The sequence below is a fragment of the Gymnoscopelus braueri genome (genome assembly GCF_963280865.1).
Source record: "Gymnoscopelus braueri genome assembly, chromosome: 11".
Taxonomy (NCBI): Eukaryota; Metazoa; Chordata; class Actinopteri; order Myctophiformes; family Myctophidae; genus Gymnoscopelus; species Gymnoscopelus braueri.
The window spans coordinates 14,794,513-14,802,712 of record NC_137613.1 but is presented as its reverse complement, the minus strand read 5'-3'; positions in this window follow the sequence as shown (position 1 = coordinate 14,802,712).

Below are 8,200 nucleotides of genomic sequence, written 5' to 3'. Positions count from 1 at the left end.
GATCTCTCCTTTGATGAACATAGTGTGATCATGCGTTTTAAAAGGTGTAAACCTAAGAAAGGTCCAGGCCCAGACAACATAGGTGACCGTCTGCTTACTGTCTGTGCAGAAGAGCGAGGCCTTATTTTTGTTTTTATTTTTTTTGGCTGCAATTTCTATATAGGGCTAAGAGAGGAGTGTCCGATGCTACCATCACCTTAATGAACCTTCTATTTACACACCTGGAAGTTAGCAAAAAACATGCTAGGCTGCTTTTTGTTGACTTCTCATCAGCCTTTAACACCATTCAGCCACACCTACTAGTTGGAAAATGAGTTAACAACTTTGGCTTAGATTCAGGTATTATTGGTTGAGTTCTTGATTTCCTCACAAACAGAACCCAAAGGGTACGGGTGAATGGGAAATTATCTTGAGAACTAACATCATCCACCGGCTCACCCCAAGGTTGTGTACTTTCCCCACTCTTTGTATATCCTGTATACTAATGATTGTAGGAGTCAACATGACAACAGACTGATTGTCAGTCGTCTGAGTGATAGTGAGGCTAGTCATGGCCCAGTTGTAGATGACTTTGTTTCTTGGTGACTAAGGGCAGGTACACACTGCAGGGGATTTGGTCCGATATTGCTGTCGCCGACATTTTTTGGCGCTCGCCGACAAAACCTCCCGATCTGACACAGATCGGCGAGCTAATGCTCGCTGTGTGTGAAAGGCTCCGCGAGACGATATGGCCGCGATTATCCGCTCTGCGACGGCTTTCCGACCGTTTTCAGATAACTACCATGTTAGATATTCAGCTATGTCGCCGACTAGACATCTCACAGTATCATACAGTATGAAAGGGGTCTGCGAGGAGATCAGCGCCACAGCCAATGAGAGCACATTACAGCCACCGTGGCTATGGAAGGTCCACAACAAACAGATCTCCCGCATAGTTACTGTCCAGTCCTGTATTAAGTTAAACATTATTATAAAACAGAATGAGAGTGAGCGAGCGTGCTCAAAGGGGGCTGTTTATTTGAGACTATTGCACAGAGATAGAGAGAGAAAGAGACACACAGAGAGCGAGCGATCTGTGTGTGTGTGTGTGTGTGTGTGTGTGTGAGTGTTGCCAGATTTTGCGAGAGAAATAAGCAACCAGGTTTGTGAAAACAAGCCCAACAAGCGACTATGCATGAAGCCTATATACAAATACATTGGATACTTCGTCTTGAAAATAGACGATCTACAAGCTCACGTTGTAGATAGGCTATTTTTAAAGAAGAAATCTTGGGGGGGGGGGGGGGGGATTGAAATATTTTCCAAATCCACGCAGATCTTGTATGGGGGTCTATGGCACAACATATTTTCAGAAGGGGGAGGTCTGCGCCTCTGCGGACAAATATTAATTTGGGGGTCCTTGCCATGAACATTTTTGAGAACAACTGGTTCAAACAACATTAGGAAACAAGGCCAAAAAAGCAACTACACTTTCAAGCAACTTTACAGAAAAACAATCCGAAATTCGCTTATAATAAGCGGACATGGCAACTCTGTCACTGACTGCTTCTGCGCACTTGATGTGCGAGAGAGTGAGAGAGAGAGAGAGAGAGGGAGAGGGAGAGAGAGAGGGAGATCGAGGGGCATATCACAGGATATGTCGATTAAAATGATTGGAATAAACACAAATGTATGTATTGGGTCTGACTCTGGAGATAGCATCCTAGTGAACTATCCTACAGTGTGTAATCCCTGGTCGGGGATCAATCTATAGTGTGAAAACCACAACGATATATGACAGCTGATTTCAATAAATAAACTCCTGCAGTGTGTAATGCTTAACGATCAGATGACCCCCCGACCACTTAAAGGTCCTGCAGTCTGTACCTGCCTTTAATGTCACAAAGACTAAAGACATGTGCATTGATTTTAGACGATCGCCACCAGCTCCTCAGAGTAGTGTCATAAATGGCCAGACAGTGGATTTGGTAACCACTTATAAATATCTCGGCTCCATTATTGACAATCGTCTGAAATTTCATTTTAATACTGAAATGGTGTGTAAGAAAGGTCAGCAGTGCCTCTTCTGTTTAAGGAAGCTAGCCACATTTCAGGTGGATAAGTCATTGATGATTTTGTTCTACAGAGCTTTCGTAGAGTCTGTTATTTCCTTTGCTGCCATTTGTTGGTATGGAAACCTTGGCGTTAGAAAAATGCCCTTAACAGGGTTGTGAGGGGGGGCTAGCAAGATTGTGGGGGTAGAATCCAGCTGTCTGAATCATATATATGACCAGCAGATGCTTAAGAAAGATCTATGGTTTGTTTACAGTGTAGATTATTCCACCACACCTATGAAACAGAGGTACGGTAGCACTTAATGAAAACATTTTAAGTTAAAATATGTCATGGTTGCTTTCATTTGATCTTTTCCCTAGACGTCCAGCACCTCCCTCTGTGTAGAGAGGTTTCCCTTGAAGAGGAGAGGAGCCCCAGTCTGATCTGGGAGGAACCAGAGCCTCCATACATTAAAGAAGAAACAGAGGAGCAACTTCAAAGACCAGAAGAGGTTAATAGGCCAATGCTGACATTACTAGCAGTGAAAAGTGAAAATGATGATGGCGAAAAGAGAGACACAGAGCCTCTAGCCAGCACCTCAACGGAACACATGAAAACACAAGCTGATGTAGAGGACTGTGGAGCATCACTACCAACTAGTGATGATCAGCACCTCTCTTCACACTGTTCTGAATCTGACATCACTGAAGACAGTGATGAATGGGAGACCAGTGTAGATCAGTCACTATTAAATACACTGAAGTCACACAAGACACAACATGTGGAAGGACAGCGATTGTCTTTGAGAAACAAGATGTCCAAGGACCTCAAATCATCGAAAGAAACTCACTCCATGGAGATTCACACAGGGAAGAAAAGTTTTAGTTGTACAGTCTGTGACAAACTGTTTACACTAAAGGGAAATCTGATGACGCACATGAGGACTCATACAGGGGAAAAGCCATTTCTTTGTACAGTTTGTGGCCAAGGATATGTTGCAAAGGGACAACTAAAATCACACATGATGACTCATACAGGGGAAAGACCCTTTACATGTAAAATTTGTAGCAAAGGATTTGTTCGGTCAAAAAATCTAAAAATACACATGAGGACTCATACAGGGGAAAAACCCTTTACATGTAAAGTTTGTAGCAAAGGATTTGTTCAGTCAAATATTCTAAAAACACACATGATGACCCATACAGGGGAAAAACCCTTTACATGTAAAGTTTGTAGCAAAGGATTTGTTCAGTCAAATAATCTAAAAACACACATGATGGCTCATACAGGGGAAAAACCCTTTACATGTAAAGTTTGTAGCAAAGGATTTGTTCAGTCAAATAGTCTAAAACAGCACATGATGACTCATACAGGGGAAAAAACCTTTTCATGTAAAGTTTGTAGCAAAGGATTTGTTCGGTCAAATGGTCTAAAAAGACACATGAGGACTCATACAGGGGAAAAACCCTTTACATGTAAAGTTTGTAGCAAAGGATTTGTTCAGTCAAATAGTCTAAAAATACATATGAGGACTCATACGGGGGAAAAACTATAGGTTAATAGCTTAACCCCGGTTCTATAAAATACGAAGTGAGAGGTCTCGTTATGGGTGCCCTCTAGTGCGAACACAGAAAGGGTCGACGGTGGACGTCACAAACGTAACATGCAGACTTGCAACGCCAGGTTTGCCCCCCCCCCCCCCCCCAACATTTCAAATGGCCATAACTCAGTGACCATTGCTCTGATCAGCGCAATACAGGACTAGTAATATAAATCTGTAAAAAAATAAATAACTAGCAACTAAAGCTGACAAAATATGTAAACACGTAGATTTCAAGGCTTATGATTATGGCGGAAGATTGGGAGTGAGTCTGCAGTTCTAACTGCAATGGGGAGTTTGTTCCAGTTTTCAGGGAGCTAGGAGGGAGAAGAGTCTGGGACGTGTGGAGCGTTGTCCCGGATGTTTTAGGGAAGGTCCTGACAGCTTCCCTGTATCAATAATATTAAAGAACATGAACAATAGCCCTTTTAAAGAATAATATCAAAATGGCTATGAATACAGGTGTGCCTTGAGATTTTGACTTACCATTGGTGTAGTGTGTCTTGGGAAAAAAATATAACTTAGAAAACCACGGATATGACTTGTGAAACATACAGTACACTGTATAACAGCTGAACAAAAACAGGCTATTCTTGTACTGTGGCACACTACCCCAATGTCCAATGGTAAGTCAAAATCTCAAGGCACATCTGTATTCATAGCCAAAATGATGACCAATCTACAAGCCCACTGCACTTTGCATCGCAACGTGTTTTGATGTTGACCACTATCACAGGTCAATCATATTAGCTTGATCCACTGTAGTCTGGACCCCGATTTATAAGCTTACAATGCGTCGCATCGCAACGCATTGTGAGCTTGTAGATCTGTTATTTTCAAATGGCTGAAATATAGGGCTGAAGTCGTTAGTGTGTTTTGTAATAATCAAAATCTACAAAGTAACTAATAACAAGTTTTCATATAAAAGTGGAGATGTAGTGGCCGTAGAAGTAAAAGTTTATTTCTGTATCCGCTGTGGAGCTGTGTATCTTTTTTTGTGAAACATTTAAGCGTTGATTTAACCATGTATGAAATGTGCTATACAGTTTAAATAAAATGTACTTGACATGCAGACCAGTGAAGACGAGACAAATGCTTCCCAAGACTGAGCGTTTCAGCATTCATTTTATTGAATTGTATAATGTAAAAAGGAAGTTTGTTTTCACTTTGTGAAAGGAAACAGCATTAGTGGTTCACATCTTAAAAGTGATTTTATTAACTAGAGGTTCGGGCCCCTATGCAGCCCTCAACATCTAGAGACACACCGCAGATCCGACTGACATGTCTGAGTCATAGTGTCGGGCTTTGACAGAGTACCCGGCTGTCTTTGCCCCTTTTGTGCCCATATGCTGTATGTATTTCTCTCTCTCTGTATTTGTCAGTCCTAGCTTGTTCCTTTAATGCCCATATATGGAGATCTCTGATGTCATCAGTATATGCCCATATATATGCCTATGTATGTTTGTTTATGGTTATGTCTGAGTCATAGTGATATGCCTATATATGGGCGTATCAGGTTTGTTTATGGCTATGTCTTAGTCACTGCCTAGACATGGGCGTACCGGGTTTGTTTATGGTTATGTCTGAGTCATACTGCCGTGGCCGTGGTCCGCCCGCCGGGCGGCCCTCCCTCCCATAAGCCAATGTTAGGATAACCCAGTTAATGTAAATGCTGCAGGTGTCATGGATTTGTGATTTGTTAAATCTTAGATGTACGTATAAAATCGATGTAATCAATAAATGCTTTACAGCATTACATCTAAGTTAACCTGAAAACCACAAACAAATTGATAAAACATGTTTTCCCAGAACAATATGTGGTTTGTAGATAATGATAACCGATAGTATTTCTTTCAAAATGTATGAATTTGACATTTTCAACAACAAAAGAGTAGACAATTACAGACCATGATTGAATGTACTGCACTTGTTGAAGACTGTGGTCTGAGAGACACCATTTCATAAGGTCCAACTAACAATTATCTTCTAGTTGTCATTGACACTTTAAAATAAGGCAGAGTGATTTGGGAAATAATTATCACCCATGTCAGCACCATACTTTGTACAGTGTGCCTTGTTTTGGCAAGATTTAATTCATAATGATGAAAAAAGCTATGGGCTAAAATAACATAAGGCCAAAGTGTGCTTTGGTAAACGTAACTATTAAGACCATTATTATATAATATTTTGATGTGTTGAATTGGCAACAGTGAGAGTTCAGACAAAACTTCATAATTGCACCGACATTACTCCTCGTTAAGCGCGACCCGATTAACTACTTTGTCTAATGAATAGTAAAAATAGCAGATCTACAACCTCACATATACTATTTTCGCTATATATATATAGGCTATATATCTTCTGAAAATGTATAAAAATAATAATAATAGCGACACCAGATCAAAAGTGTTTTTTTGCTATGTTTACATAACAAAACAATATATACATTTTTAGCCATCATTTTCCTCTATACCAGCAGTTATCAGCCACTGGAGTCGTGTGGTGGTGTTAATCTGCAAAAACACACTGCCCACAAACAGTGAAAACACCAAAATACAGTGATATGGCAATTTCCCTGCAGGTAAACACCACCACACTACTCCAGTAACTGCTGGTATAGAGGGAAGTGATTGGTAAAACATGTATTTATTGTTTTATTATGTAACATACAGGGAAAGGTTACATACTATTCCTTTAAAGTTAGTGCAAATATAGAAGCAGAGCAATACAGAATAAAAACTGGTTGGTTCCTCAGTAATGGCGATCCCTGAGTAAAGTGTGTAAAAACAACTGGAATGTCCTGCCACCAGAAGAACACATGGGCCCCTAGGTCAGTGGTTCCCAAACAGGGGTCGGGACCACCAGGGGGGTCCCCAGATGATTAGCCTAATGTGCAACATTGTTTTCTCACTCAACAGTAAGCAAACCAACATGCAGTATACGTGTATACATGGTCTCTGCACATTTCTTAAGTGACAATTTAATGACTTTTAAGACCTTTTTAATACCAAATTAGCCAAATTGTCAACTATTACCTAAGAAAGAGACACATAGACGAACATTTATCTGTGGAACCGAGTCAAACTAAATGTAATGCCTCAACTCCTACAATTACAAGAGCTTGTCAGGGTGGGGAGTGCCCAGTTAAAAAAAAAAAAAAAAAAAAAATGCTAACATATGGGGCACTACAACAGATTGTGTTACAGAAATTTCAAACATTTCAAATAGTCATAACTCGGTGACCATTGCTCTAATCAGTGCAATACAGGACTAGTAATATAAATCTGCAAAGTAACTAGCAACTAAAGCTGACAAAATATGGAAACTCGTAGATTTGATAGTTATTGTTTACAATATCATAATTGTACATCTTAATTAAAATATTGTTTGCAAACTGTCAAACTGAACAGGTTACATCAACATCATCTGTGCTTATTTCTTCACATTCTGCAGTGTTGGATCATGGAGGTTGAGTCAGACTTCAGCTTCCCTCTTGTGGCCTCAAGGTGAAACTACACGACTCTTGTTTCACTCTGGTATCCATAACAACAGTTCAATAGAAATAGATACCGCTATAAACATTCCACACAAAGTCCAACTACAGATGCACTGAAGCTTGACTGAAAAAATAAGACAGTTATGTAAAAAAAAAAATGCATTATGAAAGGTATTAATAATATCTCATCACTGTCGGTGGAAATCTTTTATGTCCCAAACTTTTCAGAAAATGGAAATTTGTGTTCCAATGGTTAATACTTTATACTATCTCACAAGCTTGTAGATTGGCAATTTTTGCAAATTTTTGGGGGTGCAGGGGGCATAACAAATGTTTACAAGATCAATGGTTGTTGCAATTACCTGCACTAAACTTCACCATATGTTGCGTTGTGCTATAATGACGAAATAAAATGAAGGAATGGCGGATTCGGCCCGTATGGTATGTGTGTCTCAAAAAGAAAGTGTAAGGTCAGTCAGTCAGTCAGTCAGTCAGTCAGTCAGCCGAACTGTCTGTCCGTCTTTTATTCAGTTCATATATACGGCCCGACAGCTCAAACCGGCAGGGCCTTATGGAGTCGGATATAATTAATCTGTCTCATTTTTTCCGACCAAACGAACACCAGAAAACACTTTTGGAAAAAGGTTTGTCATTCGTCCCCACCCTGGACATCTACAAACAACAATCACAAAGCTTGAGAATAGATGTGTCAAAATACCATCGCAGACTCAAATTAGCTACACATTTTGGAGTTGGAAACAACACGGAAATTCCGCGCTTCCACCTTCCATCATACTGGGAACCAGAGGAGGACAAAATACCGGACAACCTAAAACAATTGATCCAGATGGACAGAGCCACAGTACAAAATGTACCAGGACACCTGAGAGAAAAGAATAACATCACAACAGATCAGGTGAGAGCTCTAAGATCATTAGCTAACAACCAGGACATTGTGATTAAGCCTGCAGACAAAGGGAGCCGTATAGTCATTTTGGACAGACAACAATATGTTTTTGAGGGTTTAAGACAGTTGAATAACTCAAATCACTATGTGGAGTTGGAGGCAC